Source organism: Suricata suricatta, chromosome 3, assembly GCF_006229205.1.
Source record: "Suricata suricatta isolate VVHF042 chromosome 3, meerkat_22Aug2017_6uvM2_HiC, whole genome shotgun sequence".
NCBI classification, from domain to species: domain Eukaryota; kingdom Metazoa; phylum Chordata; class Mammalia; order Carnivora; family Herpestidae; genus Suricata; species Suricata suricatta.
Window position 1 is genome coordinate 155836083 of NC_043702.1, and position 21290 is coordinate 155857372.

The 21290-nt window shown below is 37.1% G+C and overlaps 1 long non-coding RNA gene across 2 annotated transcripts; it reads right to left on the reverse strand.

The window, feature by feature from the left end:
- Positions 1-2697: 2697 nt before the first annotated feature.
- On the reverse strand, positions 2698-6612 carry LOC115286807. 2 transcript variants are annotated; one of them, XR_003906278.1, is made up of 2 exons: positions 6411-6612; positions 2698-3003 (listed from the first exon to the last, which is right to left on the reverse strand). It is a non-coding gene; the product is annotated as an uncharacterized LOC115286807 (long non-coding RNA). The 2 variants fall into 2 exon arrangements; XR_003906279.1 differs by having other exon boundaries at positions 6405-6612.
- Between the last annotated feature and the right edge of the window lie 14678 nt (positions 6613-21290).

Consider the following 21290-nt stretch of genomic DNA (forward strand, 5'->3'; position numbering starts at 1 on the left):
CTTTTCTTCTTCACGATTTTTCTCTTAGTATTTGATATTCTTCAGCTTGAGTAGGATATTCTTTTGGGTTGTTTTTTTCTTTTTTTTTTATTTTTGTATTTCTTATGCTAGATGTTCACTGAGCTTCTTGGATCTGTGGTTTAATGGCTGTCATTAATTTTGGAAAGTTCTCAGCTATTATTTCTTTAAATATTTCTTCTGTTCCTTTGTTATTTTCTTCTGCAATTTCCATTAAAATGTTTGGATATTTTATCCCATATTCTTCATTCTTTTTCTCTTCATATTTCAGTTTTGGAAGTTTCTATGGACATGTGTTCAAGTTCTTTGATTCTTTCCTTGACTATGTCCAGCCTACTCATTAACTACATTTTTTATTTTTATTTTTTAAAATATCTTTGATTTGTAACGTTTCCTTTTGATTTTTGGAGTTTCCATCACTCTGTTTCTATCTATTACCTATCTGTTCTTGCATGGTTTCTACACTTTCCACTCAAACCCTTAGCACATTAATTATACTTATTTTTTAAATGTTTTTTATTTATTTTTGAGAGAGAGAGAGAGACAGTGCAAGCAGGGGAGGGTCAGAGAGAGAGGGAGACACAGAATCCAAAGCAGGCTCCAGGCTCTGAGTTAGCTGTCAGCACAGAGCCTGGTTCAGGGCCTGAACCCACAAACCTCAAGATCATGACCTGAGCCAAAGTCGGACGCTTAACTGACTTAGCCACCTAGGTCCCCCAACCACAGTTATTTTAAATTACTTATCAGATAATTCTAAAAACCCTGCCATTTATGAATCTGATTCTCAGGCTTAACTTATCTCATCACATTTTGGTTTTTGTATTTTAGCATATCTTGTAATTTGTGTTGAAAGCAACCATGATGTGCCAGGTAAATGAAACTAATGTAGATAGAATTTTGGATGAAGTTTTATGGTTATCAGACTATAAATTATGTTGTTTTAACTGTTTGCTGTGTTTTACTGTCAGAAGCTTAGCTTTTGTCTTGTATCATCTTTTGTGTCTCTCTTGTTTTCAGATGTTCACAGAGACTTAAGTCAAATCTGAAGTTTCAGGTTCATTTATATGTAATCCCCTATTATTTTACAAGAACTCTATTGAGGTGGTAACAAACTGAGTGAGGAGGGGGAATATTCTATAGTTCTAGATTAGGGCTCTGTCTTTTAGTGAGATTGAATTGGGTATTTCTATTCCCCACTAGGAGGGGCTGGAATTACGTGTTTTCCTACCACCATGTCAGTTAAACTTTGGTTTAACCCCAGTGGATTAGGCTCTGGGGAAATAGTTTCCATTCAGGACAGGTCTTGATAAGGAGAACAGTGAACTCTGGCCACAATCCAAAAAGGTTTACATTTTCCTTCTCTCTCTGCTGGAAGGACTAGGGAATTTTTAGTGATCATCACAATAAGAATCCAATAGGGAAAAATGTGGGAGCTCCTCTAAGCCTGGACTTCTTTGGAGTTTTTAACTCAAGCTAGTTTACACTGAGCCTTCAACAACTAATTATAATTTAAAATGCTCCTACTGATATTGGCTCAGCCATGGGCCTCTGCTCCTGGTAAGTTTTGATTCTTCATATCCATCTGTCTGTCCAGGTCTCAGGGCAGTGCTTGGTCCTGTGACTTCAATTCTGATGGATTTAGAAAGAGTTTTTCATTTTCACTTTGTTCGGCTCTCTTCTATTGTAAGAAAGGAAATGATAACTTCCAAGCTTTGTGCATGTCAGACTGGGAACTGGATGTCATATTTACACATATTTTGCCAAATTATTGAATCTTTATTGCTTTATCATTCACCTGTGATGTCTCAGCAGCAACCAAGACTTAAATGATACCTAAGTCAAAGAATACCACAAAAAGGAGAATTGTTGAGAAAGAAAAGAAGAAAAAGAGGCAATGTTAAAAAAATAAAACCTGAATATTCTTATTCTATTTAACTTGTATTCTATTTTTAAGATAATCCAACATCTAAAATCTTAAGATTTAGATTAAAGACATCTAAAATCTTGATCCAAAAAAATAAAGTAAAATACAATAAAATATCATCATCCAATTTTACAAGTACACCCACACACCTAGAGGCTCTGATCTTAAGATCTTTGCTAAACGTTAATTGTCAGAATAGAACAAGGAATGCTCTTTTGGCCATTGAATGAAGGTGGTCCACAGTTTTTATGTTATAGTGCCGTGTGCCTTACTTAATCACACACTCTTATAAAAATAACATTGCAGTTTATTGTACTTTTCCATATTCCTGATACTTTTTAAAGTAGCAACAGGAAGTAGATAGATTAAATTGGTTTTATTTGATCAAAATAAGAAAAAAATACATGCTTTGATTTTTCATTTTTTTGATGCAAATAAAATGTCAAAACAATTGTAAATGTTATCATGCTTGACTCTAGTGCTTTTTTCACCTGCATCATCTTTAGGGATAACAGTCTGCCTTCGATGAAATCCCTCTTGCATTGGTAAGTACGATCACTTTCTTAGAAATGGAAAGAGACGAGTAAAATCAACCAAAGAAATGGCGGATAGCTTTCCACTAGGGAGAAGCTAATAGCTATACCTGGGAAATTTTTCTTCAGAAAACAAATTACACCACAAGAGATTGTTTACATATCTGTAAGTAAAAAGTTTTAAATATGTATCATAATGAAAAAAAAACTTGTAAAAATATGTGAATGAGAAAATTAAGTTTATTCAGGCCAAGTTGTTTGGGGAATTTTCTGAATCAATTGCCAAGATTCTATTAGCAGCTTAGTCTTTTTTGTAACATGTTTTATGTATAGCACTGCTATTCACATTCTCCAACACACCATGACTCTAGTCTTTTATCTTAAATGCCATGCATTGTATTTGCAGTGTTTGACACTGTGAACGTTTTCCTCCTCGTTGCTTCAGTCCGCTGAGGGCCTTTTCACTATTCCGATATATCATATTCTTTTCACCTCCTTCTGACAACTGAGTTTTGTTCCACACATATCCTACCAGAAGGAAAGTTCATTAAAGTTATGAAATTGGAATTTTATTTTAAAGTCTATTTCCACAATGTGAAAATACTACTTGCTTATTTTTCCAATTGACTATATTTTCATATATCATATTTATTTGGCTTGGGTATAATTTATATTGCTATGAATGAAGTTATCAAAATGTTCTCAGAAGAATAATTATTTTATCCTGTTAAAATGAACATATGATGTGAGTTGAATACTGCTCTATCAATTTTTTGAGCCAAAGAGAAAGAATCTAGAATAGGATATAACTAATACTTATCTAATAGAATGATTAATGAGCATGACCATTATTTTGATAGGGTCAGAGCTTTTTTCAAAAAAATATCTAAGCAGTTTCTTAAGAACTGGGTAAAGATAAAATGTGTAATGTTTGAAGCACTCCTAGCTTTTACTACTTAAGGAAAGTAGAAATCTGAGATGTTATTTGTCCATTTTATGTTTTCAGGGGTTTCAGGGGGTCGTGAAACTTAATAAAACATGGTTTTTTGAAATGCATTTAGGTAACTTATGTTTTAAGCTGTTAACAGGCTAAGACAACTTGATAACTTTTTCCAAATAGTATATCCTGCACAAAAAGGACATTTAAAATGGAAGAAAAAGAAACTCACATAAGGAAAGATAAAGTAAAGAAGACTTTCAAATATCCTGAAAACAAAGAATAAAATATCTGTGAAGTAGAAACCAAGAGCAACTATTCTTATATCAAAGCTCTCCAGCATAGAAGTAAGGAATAAAAATGGTAGTCATATTTTCTGCTAATGTGAAATAAAACACTCTAAGGGAAGATCCACCAGTGGAGGCCAACACCCAGCCCTCTAAGATCTGGTCTGGCTGAAATGAAGGCTACATTAACCCACATTTTATAAGCCATATCGATTTCCCCATGAAAACTTTCTGCACTAGTGCTTCTGGGTCCATGGGTACCTCCCTCTCAGTCTTTGTTAAATGACTGCACTTACACATTTATACTCGTTCCAGCAGTATGTGAAGGCCTCCATTGCTTCTTACCTACATATTTTAATGAGTTTTTATTTTTAGCCATATTTCTGGTGGATAAACACAGGTGTGGGCACACACATGTCATGCATAAATGCCATGTTATTTAAAATTTGCATTTTACAGATGACAGACGATGTTGAACATTATTTTATGTTTATTGGCCATTTGGGTACTATCTATTGTGTCTGTATGGTCATGGTGCTTGCCTTTTTCTCACTGGGTTTTCAGTCTTATGAAGCCATAGGCTTCCTTGTCTTTTAAAGTTTATTTATTTATTTTGAGAGAAAGAGAGAGAGAGCATGCACATGAGTATGGGTGGCGCAGAGAGAGAATCCCAAGGTGGCTTTGTACTGACAGTGCAGAAACAGACATGAGACTTGATCCCATGAACCATAAGATCCTGGCCTGAGCCAAAATCGAGAGTCGGATAGGATGCTTAATTGACTGAGTCACCCAGGCATCCATCCCAGACCTTATTTTTTAAATAAATAAATAAATAAGTGTGTGTGTGTGTGTGTGTGTGTGTGTGTGTGTGTTGTGGATGTTAGCTCTTAAGCCATTATCTACCAAAAGTCTTTCCCTGGGGTGCCTGGGTGACTCAGTCAGCTGAGTGTCCAACTCTTAATTTCAGCTCAGGCCATGATCTCAGGGTTGCAGAATTGAGCCTTGTGTCAGCCTCCACTTGGAACCTGCTTAAGATTCTCTCTCTCTTCCTCTTCCCCTCTCCCCTCACTCACATGCTCTCTCTTCCTCTCTCTCTCTCTCTCCATCTTTCTCTCTCTCTCTTCAAAATTAAAAAAAAAGTTTTTACTTGGCTTGCTTTTTCACTCCCTTTGGAGTACTGTGATTAAAAGAATCTTTTTTAAAATGTTTTTTAAAATTTATTTTTGAGACACAGAGAGAGGCAGCGCAAGCAGGGGAGGGTCAGAGAGAGAGGGACACAGAATCTGAGGCAGCTCCAGGCTCTGAGCTGGCAGTCAGCACAGAGCCCGACGTGGGGACTTGAGCCCACGAATCTTAAGATCATGACCTGAGCCGAGGCCAGATGCTGAACCAACTGAGCCGCCCAGGTGCCCCTGATTAAGAGAATCTTAATTTTAAGGTGCACCACAATATGAATATTTATTATAGCTAATCCTTCTTTTGTCATGTTTAAAATTTATTTTCCTATTCCAAGGCCATGAGCTTACTGTATAATTATCTAGCAGCTTTATTGTTTTATCTGTTGCATATAGATGGAATATGTAGAATTGAATTAATTAATGGTTGAATGTTGAACCATTTTATAAATGAGTATTCAATGAAAAGACTTTTTATGGTCTTTTTAGTCTTTAACATTGGACTGATTCTTTTAAAAAATAATATTTCACTTATATTTTTAATAAGTTCATATCTGGTAAAGAATCTCCACCCAACTTTTCCTGAAGAGTGTATTTGTATTGTTTCTTATATTGAAGCTGTATAAAAAATGTTCTTAAATTCACTTATATATAATAATTAATCTTTATTTATTTGAAAGGTATATTATGATATTTTACTATGATTGTTGTTTTGTCTCTAGTTCTATTATTCACACTGTTGTTTCTGCATATTTGGTATTTTCAGTTGTTTTCTCTCACCTTTTTACATTTTACCTTTTTGTGCATTGTAGTTAAGGTTTGTCTCTTAAAAGCAGTATCCTTATTTTAATCTTGTACCCTTAATTGCGATATTTAATTTGTTCACATTTACGTATTTATTTACACTTATTTACTTAACATAATTATTGATATATTTGGGTTTAAACTTATCATGTTACCACATACTTTTACTTGTTCTGCCTTGTTTTGTATTTTCTTTCTCTTTTCAACTTTTTGCTTGAAATATATATAATTTTTAAGTTTTTTAGGTGTTTATTTTTGAGAGAGAAAGAGAGAGACAGTACAAGCAGGGGAGGGGCAGAGAGAGAGAGAGAGAGAGGAAGAAACAGAATCTGAAGTAGACTCCAAGTTGTCAGCACAGAGCCTGACATGGGGTTTGAACTCTTGAACTGTGAGATCATGACCAGGGCTGAAGTCAGAAGCTTAACCAACTGAGCCACCCAGGTGCCCCTGAAATACATGTATTTTAACAGTTTTGTCTTCTTCTGTTACCACCATTACTAGATTCTCCTTTACCATTTTAATACTGAAGGGACTACTTGTATCATATTTCATATCCAGTAGCATATGGCCACTGTAGTGGCCTAAAAAAAACTGTTTATTATAGTTTGTACTGTCAATATTAATTTATATTTATTTATTTACTATTTTCTTTGCTTTGGGTTGCTATGAACATCTCTGATAGTGCCGGTTATCACTTCATTCCCTTTCAGCTCCAAAACCACTCACCGTTACCTGCTCTGAGATCATGGAGAGGAGCTCTGTGATGATCCTGACAGGCTGCTGTGAAGTTAAGCTTTCTCAGCAGAGGGCGTGGAGAAGACAGTGGGGAATGGAGGCGGTCTCTTCCTGGTTCCCAGGTGCCCGGTCACCGTCACCGGTGTTTGCGTTGCGCAGGACCTCTCCAGCACTTGGCTCCCGCAGCATGCACAGCTTCTCCAGCACCCTCTCCTATGCCCACGGTAGCTGTCAGCAACCTAGCACCCAGCACCCCGTTGGGTGACTTCACAATAGAGTGCCCCTGATAAGCCACCTTCCCATTAATGACTTACTACCTCTTTGGTGGATTTGCATCAAGTTCTATGGTGTGACATCTCCCTCTGAAGAGCTTCCCTCACCTTTCCTGATGGTGTATTTCTAGTCAGTTCCTCCAGCACTACAGCTTAACAGCATTACTACCCAATGCCCTAAAGCTGCACCCTCACCAGTGAGACCTGGATCTCAGTATGGGGAGAAGGGTATTTTTACTATAGTGGCTGCTCCTTATATCTACTCTTCTAGCCTTTTTAGACTTCTCTTTACTTTTTTTAGCCAATTCTTCATTACACCAACCCCTTATTACAGTTAATAAGTATTTAAATTGTGTTCTCTATTCAAATAATTATATGGTTTCTATGCCTTAGAACTGGTAAGTACACTGACTTTCTACCTGGGATATATATTTTTTTCAATACAGTTTGTTTTTTACAGTGGTGTTAGATTCATAGCAAAATTGAGCAGAAAGTACAGAGTTAATGTATACTTCCCCCTCCCACATACACAGACTCCTCAATTAACATCTCACACCATCATATTTGTTAAAATGTATGAACCAACAACGACACGTCATTATTTCTTGAAGTCAGTAATTTACATTGTATGGCCTATGAGTTTTGACAAATCTGTAATGACATGTACCCATCTTTATGGTCTTATGCAGAACAGTTTAATTGCCTTAAAAATGTTCTGTGCTCTACCTATTCATTCTTTCCTTCGCCCAAATTGATCTTTTTATTCTCTCCATAGTTTTACCTTTTCCAGAATGTCAGGCAGTTGAAATCACATAGTGTACAGCCTTTTCAGTTTGGCTTCTTTCACTTAACAATATGCACTTAAGTTTCCTCCATGTCTTTTTATGGTTTGAGAGTTCATCTCTTTTTAGTATTGAATAAAATTCCTTTGTCTGTATGCACCAATGTATTTATTCATTTGCCTATTGTCCTATAAACAAATGTATGTAGGTTTTTGTGTGGATATAAGTTTTCAATTCCTTCTGGTAAATAACAAGGAGTGTGATTGAGAGATAGTAGGTAAGAGTATGTTTAGTTTTGTAAGAAAATGCCAAACTCTGTCTTCCAAAGAGGCTATTACCATTTTTCATTCTCATTAACAATAATGTTTTCGTTATGTTGTTGAAGTTTTTAAGATGTTTTTCTTTGCTTTTGGTATTCAGCAGTTCTACTGTGGAATGACTAGGTTAATTTTACAATAATCTTAACTTGAGTTATATAAGACTCTTAACTTTTCATTAGCTTTGGAAAATGCTCAGTTGTTATTTCTTCAAATATTTTATCTTTCCAATTACCTCTGTCCTTTTTGTACAGGTACTTTAATTAAAATAACTATTAGAATATTTCACTATATATTTCACTCTTGTTTTCTGAAACTGGCATTATTTTTGTTTCTTCAACTTTCAATCTAGATATTTCCTCCTGACTCACCTTTCAGGTTAATAATTTTGTCTTTATCTGTATTTAATCTACTGATAAATCTACCCATAGATGTTCACTCTTTTTTTCCATTCATTTTATCAGTCCTAGAATTTTAATTTGATATTTTTAATTTTCTGCCATATAGTTTTTAAAAATCTTTTGACGCTTGTTGGAGCATGGTGAAAATAATCAGTAAATCATTGTATACAGTATCTCAATTTTGGGTGTTGCTTCTTGATCTATTTTTTTAAATTTAACCTTTTATTATCTTAACAACATCTTCTTATTTTGAATTGAGTTACGGAAAGTTTATGCCAAAACTCGTCAGGATAATTTGAGTTAAGAAGATGTTATATCCGCAAAGAAAAGATTTATGTTTGTTTCTTTAAAAAATTTTTTTAATGTTTATTTATTTTTGACAGAGAGAGAGAGGGGAAGTGGAGGAAGGGGCAGAGAAAGAGGAAGACACAGAATCCAAACCAAGCTCCAGGTTCCATCCTGTCAGCACAGAGCCTGATACAGGGCTCAAACCCACAGACCAGGGGATCATGACCTCAGCCAAAGTCAGATGCGTAATATACTGAGTCACCCAGATGCCCCTTAATTTTTGCTTCTGATCTGAAGCTAAAGGACTGGCAATCTCAGATGTTTATAATTCAGTTTTTGGGAATGAGGCATATAGAAGCTAGCATTCACTCGATCCCTAGCTCAATCTTAACCCTTACCATTGGGCATAGGCCTTCAGGGTATAAACTGTGTCAGATTGGTTTTATCAAATATTTCCTTCTGTGATGCCCTAGATTCAGTCTCTGTCCACACAGTTCTTTAAAAACATCTCTAGCATTTGAACATCACACTAGGCTTGGCGTTCCTGCAAGAAAAGACCCTAGAATGTTAAATTTATCTCTGGGATTTCTTCTTTTCAGGATATTGGCCACATTAATTTTTACTGCCTTGTGAGGCTTTTGTATAACTTTAAGGAAGATGCTTTTTATATTTCTACCTTTACTAAATGTTCTCAGAAGTTTTCTGAATTACCTGGTCCACTGTTATTGTGTAGTGAACATATTTTGCTTCCTAAGAATTTTTTTTAATTCCAGAAGTAAAGGAAAGCAAAAAAATTTATTCACAAAAGTAAAAATGAAATTGGCCTTTGAGTTCTCTTTCCCAAGATTAAAATCTAGCAGATCTTAACATCTCCACAAAATTAACTATAAGATTAAATAAATGTAAACATGCGTATAAAATTTTAAAAGAAAAACCTTTTAAAATCTTAAAATACAATTATTTTAAAGGAGAAAGTGAGAAATTAAATAGTATATACCTCTCAGATTATTTTTGCATAGAAAAATAGATTGCTCCCCATATTGTGGATGGCTTGTGCTATAGGTAAAAAAAAAAAAAAAAGCAAAACATAGAAAGAATTGAAACGTGACCCACCCAAATAGTCATCAGGATAAAAACAAATTATTTCACTTTATGCATTGCTATTATAAAATGAATTTTCTCAGATAGATTTGAGTAGAAATTCATCTTTGCCCTTATGCTTACACATACACATACATATCCAAAACCAAATACAAAGACATTTTAACAATTGAAAGATGGGAAAAATATACATTAGGTTTGGTAAAAGTTTGCAATTCAAATGTGAATACTCAGCATCACTTAAGATATTAAAATTACAATAACTTAAAACCCTAAAAGACATTGAATGAAGAAAGCAGATGGATTTTATGGTAAGTATGTTCAACAACAGAGATATTGCAGTGCTCACTATTTTGCATTAAACAAAAAAGAATCCACTCCACCATTTTCTAGAAACATTATTATATAATGCACGAAGACTTGGGCTTCTGGAATTCCAGAAAAGGAGGAGTGGATACATTGTTGCTATTGTAGCCCAATTACTTTTCTTTTCTGATTCTTTTGTTGTTCCGCTGTCCCAACTTAGTTTTCTCAGCTGGAAAATGTACAGGGTTTTTATGAGGATTAGGAATAGAGACATAGGGCACCTGTGTGGCTCAGGCTGTTGAACATCCAGCTTCGGCTAAGGTCATAATCTCGCGGTTCATGGGTTCAAGCCCTGCGTCGGGCACTGTGCTGACAGCTAGCTCAGAGCCTGGAACTTGTCTTCAGATTCTGTGTCTCCCTCTCCTCTGACTCTTCCCTGCTCACCCTGTCTCTCTCTCTCTTTCTCAAAAATAATAAATAAAACATTTTTTAAAAATTTAAAATTAAGGAATATATACATAAATCCCTGGTACATAATAGATGCTCAAATAATCATATTACTACTATCATTATTACTATAATTGTAGTACTTATTTAGTACTTAATTTTATCTTGCCTTAACTTGATCAAATTACTACTATCCATATTCTTGTTTTTAAAATATAATTATTTTTATAATTTTATTTGAATGTCAATCAGTAAATAGAAAAGAATCATTCTTAAAACTTTGCATTTATTTAAACATTCTTTCTTTTCTAAGATACCATATTACATAGTGATTAGCCATATTTATAAGGAGAGTAGAGTCAATATTTTTAACATCAAATACATTGGCTCAGAAATTAAGTACAAGTTATAGATTTAAATTGACTTGGAAAACATTTTCCACTATTACTTCGTTATTTATGAAATTGGCCAAAGTCTTAATGAGAGAGAATTTTATCATTATGCCTTAGTAAAATTCTATACTTGATATTTTACTTGAATAAGTAAAAATAAACAAGGGAATTAAAAATGCATATAGATATCGAATATTGAATATTTAATGTATTGTCTTGTTTATACATATTGATGTCAATTTGTGATGTGATTTACAGAGTATTGTAGATCCAACAAAAATAATTATTAAAACTGCATTTAAATATGTTTTCAAAGTGGAAGAAAACTTTTGTAGATTCTATGACTTATTTTTTTATTTTTTTTAATGTTTTTTATTTATTTTTGAGAGACAGAGAGAGACAGTGAGAGCAGGGGAGGGTCAGCGAGAGAGGGTGATACAGAATCTGAAGCAGGCTCCAGACTCTGAGCTATCCATCAGCACAGAGCCCGACGCGGGGCTCAAACCCACAAACCATGAGATCATGACCTGAGCTGAACCCAGACACTTAACTGACTGAGCCACCCAGGCGCCCCAACTTATTTTTAAAGAATAATGCAAAATTCTATTTGAGAAATATAAAATAAAAATTTAATGCATGTGTTCTTGTGAAGAGTAAAATTGTCAAGATATGACTTTTTGTAAATCTCTTATAGGTTTAATGTATCCCTAATCAATAGGCTCTAGAGCCATACAACTATTTTCCTACTTCACCTATATCCTAGGTTCTTTAATGGGTGCTTGAAAGTATGCATAATGTTGTGGATTTCTTTTACGCAGCATCACAAAACCTAATCTCTTTAATTTTTAATTTCTATGAATTTTATTAATATCTACCCAGATAGCCAAGCCAACCACCAATGCATAGTCTGTAACTGTTTTGTGATCCTTGCTGTGCCCTCTAAGGAATTACCAAAGTCTCATTGTATCTGATTTTAAATTGCTTTCCAACCCATTCATTTCCTTATGTCTCCACTGCCAATACATTCAACTAATTCACCATCATTTTTCCTGGATTATGGCTACGGTATTTTAATTATCTCTTTGTCTCTTGGTTTATTTGTTTCTATTCTATTTTTCTTAATGTCAGCCTTAATGACCTCTTTAAAAAATATTTTGATTCTATCATTCTTCCAGTTCATAGCATTTAATTGTTTCTTTTGAGTGTTAAAATAAAATCCAAACGTCTCAATATGTAAGCCCAGAAATATCCGACCCTTGCTCACATCTCCAGTAGCTGGCATACATTCTAGTTTTAACTATACTAGATTTTTCTGTTTCTTGATGGACTTTTGCTTTTCCTTCATCCTGAGCTTTGCAGTAATTTCAATAGCTTTATTGAACTAGTATTCTCATATCATACAATTCACCCACTTAACATGTACAATTCAATGGCTTTCAGTGTATTCACAGAGCTGTATAACCATCAACACAACCAATTAAAGCATATTTTCATCATTCCCCAAAAGAACCCCATACCCATGAGCAGTCATTCCCTATCTTCCCTGACTCCCCACCTCCTTTGCTCTCTCCCCCCTGCAACCCTAGGCAACCACTGATCTACTTTATGTCTACTTACAGTTGCTAAATGTGGACATGTCATATATAGAATCATATAAGTATGGTTTGTGTCTGCATTCCTTCACTTAACCTAATGTTTTTAAGATTCATCTATATCATAGCATGAATAAATACTTCTTTCCTTTTTGTTACCAAATAACATGCCATTGTATGGATATTCCTACATTTTATTTGTTTCTGAGTTGACAGGTTTTCGGGTTGTTTCCAATTTTTGCTGCTATAAATAGTGTTGCTATAAACATCTGTGTATATGTTTTTGTGTGGATGTATGTTTTCAGTTTTCTTGGATGTATCATTTTCATGGAACTGTTGAGTCATATGGTCTCTTTTATGTTTTACCTTTAAAAAAACTGTCAGGCAGTTTTACAAAACTTCTGTGCCATTTTACATTTCTACCAGCAGCATATAAAGCTTCCATTTTCTCTACGTCCTCGCCAATACTTATTATTTTTGTCTTGCAATACTTTCCTTTTTTTGCCTTGGAATCTAATCTCCTTTTATGCTAGACTCCTTCCTTTTCCAGAGAACTATGATTCATCCTTCAATTCTTCGTTTAAATGTTACTTCCTCAGGAATTCATTCCAGACATCCGCAAATGTTAGGTGTCTTCATATTGCCAACTGACATGGCACATACATTTATCAAGATTCATTATCATTAGTGTAATTCATTATCATGTCATTCATTTTCATTGTAGTCTAATTATCATCATGCCAATCACACTCTAGCCTCCGTGAAACACCATGCCTTTTTTTTAATTGCTGGATCTGAATGTCTGAAACAATACTTAATACCTACCTCAAAGATTTTCTAAATAACTGCCGAGGTAAAAATCAGACTACAAAATCCTTTATCTTTTCTAAAACTCTACAACCACTGAATCCCTTTACAATCTGTCCATAAGTTTCTTCCCAGCTACACCATCCACAAAGCTCCCCTCCTCCTGGTTCATGTACCAATAGCAGCCATTTTTAGACTATGACAAGCACTTTTAAATGTCTAGACCTGGGCTATCTTTTCCTCACATACCTGAAATGTCCTCTTTTCAACTTCCACATCTATACAACTCCACCCATTATACAAGATGTGTCTTAATATCACCTTGCTTTTTTTTTTTTTTTTTTTTTTTTTTGAGAGACAGAGAGAGACAGCGCGAGCAGGGGAAGGTCAGAGAGAGAAGGAGATACAGAATCTGAAGCAGGCTCCAGGCTCTGAGCTAGCTGTCAGCACAGAGCTCGATGCGGGGCTTGAACCCACAATCATGAGATCATGACCTGAGCCGAAGCCAGACGCTTAACCGACTGAGCCACCCAGGAGGCCCCCACCTTGCTTTTGAAACAGTCTTGAAAGTGTCTTTTACTTCCAGTAGTCAAGCAATAATGGTGTTGACGTCTGTACTGTAATATCCACAGGGTGTTCAAGATAAACTTAAATATACACTCTGTACAAGCATCTTATAGAGGATTTTTGTGTTGCTGTGCCAAGGAATTAGTTGTGATTATCGTAGTAAAGAGAGATTCCAACTGCAGATACTGTGAACTTAGAATAAAAAAGGCAAGTGACAATAATAATCTACATCTGTCCAATGATAACATGGGCCTTTATTTTTTGTTGTTACAAAGCCTCATACCCAAAATGTCTACCTAACACTGAAGATGGCAATTTGTTTTCATCAGTTTTTCTTGACTCTCTTCTGTTGTTCATCTTATTATCTTCTTGGTGGGTTTAATTTATAATGGTTTTCCACTTTCATCTTAGTTTTGAATTATTGAAACTTATTTAAAATTTTATTTTTAATCTTTACATGTTTTTGAAAGAGAGAGAGAGGGAGAGAGAGAGAGAGAGAGAGAGAGAGAGAGAGAGAGAGAGAGAGAGAGAGACAGCAAGTGGAAAGAATGGAAAGAAACAGAGGAAAAGGGAGACACAGAATCCAAAGCACGCTCCAGGCTCTGAGCTGTCAGCACAGACAAACCACAAGTTCATGACCTGGGCTGAAGTCTGACGCTTAACCAACTGAGCCACCCAGGTGCCCTTGAATTATTGAAACTTTTATAGTAAAATAGAATGTAATGGCTCTGAATGCACATAGTAAGCAGTAAGAACAAAGAATGATACAAAATAGTCCACAGATAAAAGAAGACAGAAACAAAGTATAAATAATTTTTAAAATTTATTAATTGTTATGTTAGCTAACATACAGTGTAGTCTTGGTTTCAGGAGTAGATTCCCATGACTCATCACTTATATACAACACCCAGTGCTCATCCCAACAAGCACCCTCCTCAATGCCCATCACCCATTTTCCCCACCCCCCCAACTCCTCCACCCTCATCAACCCTCAGTTTGTTCTCTGTCTTTAAGAGTCTCTTATAGTTTCTCTCCCTCTCTGTTTGTATCTTTTTTTTACTTCCCTTCCCCTATGGTCTTTTGTTAAATTTCTCAAATTCCACATATGACTGACATCATATGATATCTGTCTTTCTCTGACAGATTTATTTCTCTTGGCCTAATGACTTCCAATTCCATCTATGTTGCTGAAAATGGCAAGATTTCATTTTTTCATCACCGAGTAATACTCCATTGTATGTATGTATGTATGTATGTATGTATATGTCTTTTTAATCTATTCATCAGTTGATGGACATTATGGATTATTTCCGTATCTTGGCTATTGTCAATAATGCTGTTATAAACATGGGGGTTAGTGTGCCCCTTTGAAAGAGCATTCCTGTATCCTTTGGATAAATACCTAGTAGTGCAATTGCTGGGTCATAGGGTAGTTATTTTTTAGCTTTCTGAGGAACCTCCATTCTGTTTTCCAGAATGGCTGCATTCCCAGTTTGCATTCCCACTAGTAGTGTAAAAGTGTTCCTCTTTCTCCACAACCTTGCCAACATCTGTTGTTTCCTGAGTTGTTAATTTTAGCCACTCTGATGTGAGGTGGTATCTCAATGTAGTTTTGATTTGTATTTCTCTGATGGTGAGAGATGTTGAACATCTTTTCATGTGTCTGTTTGCCATCTCAATGTCTTCTTTGGAGAAGTGTTTATTCATGTCTTCTGCCTATTTCTTCATTGGATTATTTGTTTTTTTTTTTAATGTTTTATTTATTTTTGATACAGAGAGAGACAGAGCATGAAAGGGGGAGGGGCAGAAAGAGAAGGAGACAGAACTGGGAAGCAGGCTCCAGGCTCTGAGCTGTCAGCACAGAGCCTGACGTGGGGCTCGAACCCACGAATGTGAGATCTGATCTGAACCGAAGTTGGAGGCTTAGCCGACTGAGCCACCCAGGCACCTCATTCATTGGATTATTTGTTTTTCAGGTGTTGAGTTTGGCAAGTTCCTTATAAATTTTTGATACTAACCTTTTATCCGATATGTCATTTGCAAATATCTTCTCCCATTCCATCGGTTGCCTGTGGTAGGCTCTCCTTCATGAGGAGCGGTCCTGAGGAGATGATGAGTGAGACTCAGTGACTGTTCCCAAAGACTGATGGCCAGTGGAAATAAGGACGTTCCCAAACCCTGTGAATGGAACATGAACAAGGGACACTCCTCAATGGAAGCGTGAATGGTCCCATAGGACTGGGCACCCTGGACGACCCTGAAAAACACAGAGATGAACCAGGAGCTGAGGGCTAATGGCAAACTTTATTAGGAGCAGCATCTTATTTTACACCTTACAATCATGGAGAGCACAGTAAATGTTTACTCAGCAATAAGTGTTTAACCAGAACAATAGATACAGATAGAGGAAGGACAGAACAGGAACAGCTTGCAACTGTGCGTGGGTATATCTCTGGTGCCGTGGTTTCTGGATGAACTTGGCTGATGACCAGGAAGGCTCTGTCCTGCACGTCCTCCTGCGACTTCATCAAGTCTCATGTTCCCAATGTTCTGGGAACAGAAGTCCAATAAGGATGTTTCATACACAAGGACAGTGCCAAGAACAGAGGTCCGATAAGAACAGTTCGTCCTATTTCCCAACCAGTTGCCTTTTAGCTTTGTTGATTGTTTCATAAGCTATGCAGAAGTTTTTTATCTTGATCCCAATAGTTGACTTTTGCTTTTATTTCCCTTGCCTTTGAAGACATGTCAAGTGAGAGATTGCTGCCTGTTTTCTCCTATAAGATTTCAATGGTTTTCTGTCTCATATTTAGTTCTTTTATCCATTTTGAATATATTTTTGTGTAAGGTGTAAGAAAGTGGTCCAGGTTCATTCTTCTGCATGTTGCTGTCCAGTTCTCCCAGCTCCATTTGCTAAAGAGACGGACATTCTTTTCATTGGATACTCTTTTCCGTTTTGCCAAAGATTAGTCGGTCGTATATTTGTGGATCTATTTCTGGGTTCTCTATTCTACTCCATTAGTCTATGTGTCAGTTTTTGTGCCAATACCATACTGCCTTGATGATGAGAGCTTTGTAGTACAGCTTAAACTCCAGGATTGTGATGCCTCCAACTTTGGTTTTCTTTTTCAATTTTACTATGGCTTTTGGGGGACTTTTGTGGCTTCCTACAAATTTTAGGATTCTTTGTTCCAGCTCTGTGAAGAAAGCTGGTGCTATTTTGATTGGGAATGCATTGAATGTGTAGATTGCTTTCAGTAGAATCCACATTTTAACAACAATTGTTTTCAATCCTGAGCATGGAATGTTTTTCCATTTCTTTGTCACTTTTTCAATATCTTTCATAAGTGTTCTAGATTTTTATAGAACCAGAGACAGATTTTTCTTTGTCATGGTAACATGCTTGTGGTGATGTCTCTGGTCCTTTGTAGTCTTTGTTCCTTTCAACTCCTAGGGTCTTCTGGAGGGCTGGTTTAGTGGTCATGAACTCCTTTAGTTTTTGTTTTCTGTAAAAGCCCTTCTCTGTCATTACATTCTGAATGACAGCCTTGCTAGATAAAGAATTCTTGACTGTGTATTTTTCCTATTCAGCATATTGAATATTTCCTGCCAATGCCTTCTGGTCTGTGAAGTTCTGTGGATAGGTCTGCTTCTACCCTTATGTGTCTACCCTTCTGGTTAAGGCCTGCTTGTCCCTAGCTGTTTTCAGAAATCTCTCTTTGTCTTTGTGTTTTGCCAGTTTTACTATGATATGTCATGGTGTTGACCTATTTTTGTTGATTTTGAAGGGAGTTCTCTGTGCTTCTTGAACTTAGATGCCCGTTTCTTTTCCCAGATTAAGGATGTTCTCAATTCTAATTTGTTCAAATAGACCTTTTGCTCCTTTCTTTCTCTTCTTGTTCTTCTGGAATTCCTTTGATATGGATATTATTTCATTTCATGGAATCATTTAGATCTCTAATTCTCCCCTCATGGCCTAGTAATGTCCTTTCATTTTTTTTCAGCTTCATCATTTTCTATAATTTTATCTTCTATTTCATCTATTCTCTCCTCTGCTTTTTCCATCCCTGCTCTCACTGCATCTAGTTTATTCTGCATTTCATTTATAGCATTTCTTAAATCATCATGACTAATTCTTAGGTTTTTTAATCTCTGCAGCAATAGATTCTCTGTTGTCTTCCATGCTTTTTCAATCCCAGCTATTAGTCTAGTGGCTATAATTCTAAATTCTGGTTCAGACATATTGTTTCTAACTGTTTTGGGCAATTCTCTGGCTTTCATTTCTTCTTGGAATTTCTTTTGAGGAAAATTCTTCTGTTTCATCGTTTTGGCTAGATTTCTGTCTTTTACTTGTTTTAATACCTTGTTTTGTGCCCTGCACCTGTAGTACTACTTTATTCAAAAGGTATCATACACTGTCCAGGGCCTGACATTCCAGGAAGTGTTTGTAGCGTGTTGCAGGCACTCTGTTGTTGCACATTTGGCTGTTCTATCCCACTGGTCATTCTTCTACAAAGCTCCCCCTTACTCATAGTGGTGGGTTGTTTGGACCTTGACCTGGTGTGTTTTGACTTGTTCATTGAAGTAAGCCTGGAAAAAAGGAAAAGAGAAGGGGGAGCCTGATTCCATACAAAGAGAAAAATGAAAGGGTGAAAAAAAAAAGACCAGGCAGAGAATGAAAGAAAGTGTCTTGATCCAGAGAGAGCGAGAGGGAGAGAGAGAGAGGAAAATAAAGAAGGAAGTACAGAAAAGGCATAAAAAGAATAGAGTAAAAATGCCTGACTAAACAACCAACCAAAACAGAGAAAGAAAGACAAAAAAAAAAAAAAAAGCTGTATACATATATAATATGAATGGACCAAAAATAAAATCAGAGACTATGAGCCTGATTCCAACTGAAAAGAAGGAGGAGGAGGCGGAGGAGGAGGAGGAGGAGGAGGTAGAAAGAAAAAGAAGGGAAAAGAGAAGAGAAGGAAAGCAAAGCAAAGCAAAACAACAACAAAACAAACAAACAAGCAAACAATACAGACTAACACGTAAAACTGCAGGACAGTTGTCTGTGGTACCTGGGACTCGGGGCTGTGCTGGTCTGGAGGAGAGGCCATCTGGTTTCCTCAGTGTCCCCTGCGCTCTGGTAGTAAGTAGTTTCCAGGCAAAGAGGGGTGGGTTTTGCTGCAAGCAGGTCCTCCCTCCACTAGGGGCCGCTGCGCTGTCCCCGGAAGGTCCCCTGTGTTGGTGGGGGGAAGAAACTAACAAACAGTCTCTCCTCCCTGGACCGGGTGTCTGTAACCGCACTGCTCAGGCAGCCCTCGCAGAGCAGCTGTGGCCTGTCCTGCTCCACGGTCCCCCGGGGCCTCTTAGGTGCTTGGCCGGGATTCAGGACCTGATGTCTTTGGATCCTTCACGTAGAGGACCTGCTTCTGGAGTAGTGCCACTCCGCCCTGCCGACATGGCTGGCGCCTCCTACCTGGGCAATATGCCCTCCTCCCACGGTGACCAAGGGAGCGCACTGTCCTCTCCCAGTGCACCCATGAGACCAGTGTCACGCCCCAGGACTGGCTCTCTCCTCACCACCCCTCCGCCCGCACACACACACCACGGCAGCTTTGGTTGGGAGAAAGTCATGCGCTTCTAAAAACTCCGATCTTCGGCTCCTTAGATCTTATAGAGACTGGCATTCTCCATATTCCTCGTTCCCCAGTCTGTGGTCCAGAGAGGTTTTCCTCTTGTCCTAACACAGCACCATACTTCCACAGCCTCTCCTCTTCCTGTTGTCCCTTCTCTCTGTGCCCCAGTTCTCATACATGCACCTGTGTCCCACCAAGCTGGCTCTGTGTATTGTGGAGATTTTCCTATCATTCTGAACACTCGTTTCCCAGGGGTCCCACGTGCTCTGACCTCATACAGCTGTTTGAGGGAGGAGGGAAATCCCAGTCCCCCTTCGTCTCTGTCATTTTAACTCCTCCCTGTCACCTCTTAAATTCTGAGGGAAGATATGGTCCAATATTATATATATATATATAAAACACCCAACACATCGAGCATTCTTAATGACTTTTAATAATGACACAACCTCATAAGTGAATGGCACCGATGTTTTATGCATTCTCTGTCATTCTTATAATATTTTAAGGCTCAAATAACTTCCAATTAGATTAAAAGTAAATCCTTGTTTGATTGAAAGAGCATTAAATCTTTATTTTTTCAGCAGACTGTGCCTATTAGCATATTTGTAATGAAATAAAACTGTGTATTTCTTCCTTTGATGTTGTAAAAGGTAATCGGATTATTTGCTAAGAAATTACCTTTCAGAATTAACCCTCTTCATGGTTATAATTTTTTCCTTTGGCAGGACTTCCCTGATTTAATGCACTTCCAGTACTTTTGGCAACCATCTAAAAATTCCATGGTGGGATGGGTCAGTATCGCAGGAAAACTTGGGAAATTATGGGAACAGATAATCAGAATTTTTGAAAATTGAAATTCCAGGAAAATCTTCCCCTTAAACTTTCTTCCTTATTCACATAATGTTACATTTCTCCTGTCATGTGGAAGGAAGTGTCTTCCTGTTAGTTTTCTAAACTGCAAGGACCATGTCAGGTGTTTGGGGCAGCGGCAGAGTGGTATGTTTTCAGTAAAGATGTAACAGGGCAACTTGTGTGCTGGGTCTGCTCTTCTCTGCTGCCACGTGTCCTGGGAAACTGGCTAAGCAGTATAACGTTATCATTACAAACCCCTCAAGCTTATATAGATTTGTGTGTATGTGTGCAGAGCCAGTAAAACAAATTGCCACTGTCTCTTCCACACCAAGCCTTTTCAACCTGACCACCTTTTGTCCCTCTTTGTCTTCCAAACATATCAAGTCCCCTGAAGAAGCAGTGTCGTAAGTGTGACAGAGACAGGAGTCCCTTTATGTTCCTAAGAACATGTGCTATTCGTTTTGGGATACAGTAGCCGAGGTAAACCCAGAGCCTACACCACTCATGCCTACCCCAGCTTTGAGATGCTGGTGGAAGTGTGTGGATTGTCCCTGGGAAGCTGATGTTGCAGAAGCATGTCCAGGAATTTACATGAAAATAAATGTAAACTTGGCTTCAGTAGTGCAAGTATTACAAAGCTGTTAGGGTCTCCTCCTCAGAGCTGGCAACAGCCCTAAGATTAGGACCCACTAATGTCTTCTGTGGATTAACAACTTGGCTTCCCGGTAGATACGACTATAAAAATATAGGTAGCTTCTTGTACACATTTTTGTCCTGTGCCCATTTCACTATTTAACTCTTCAAAATAACTCAAAACACATTATGCTAGCATGTGAGAGATTTTGTGGGTTCGGGAGAGAGTAAGAACTAAATCTTAGTGTTATTTACCTTCTCACTTTGATACTTTTTTTGACTGCCAAGCAAAGGTGTGGGTGACATTTGAAGTATGGTTAGCTGATTTGGAAGGAGAGTTTTTTTTTTTTTACATAATTCTAGAGGCTTTTAAAAGTATGAGTGGGATTTGCACGGCAGGTGGTGAATGGCAGCTGTTTGGGCAGAATCCGAACAAGAGTGTCAGACACCTCCACATTATAAAAGTCTCAAAAAACAAAATCTGCTGGGTCTG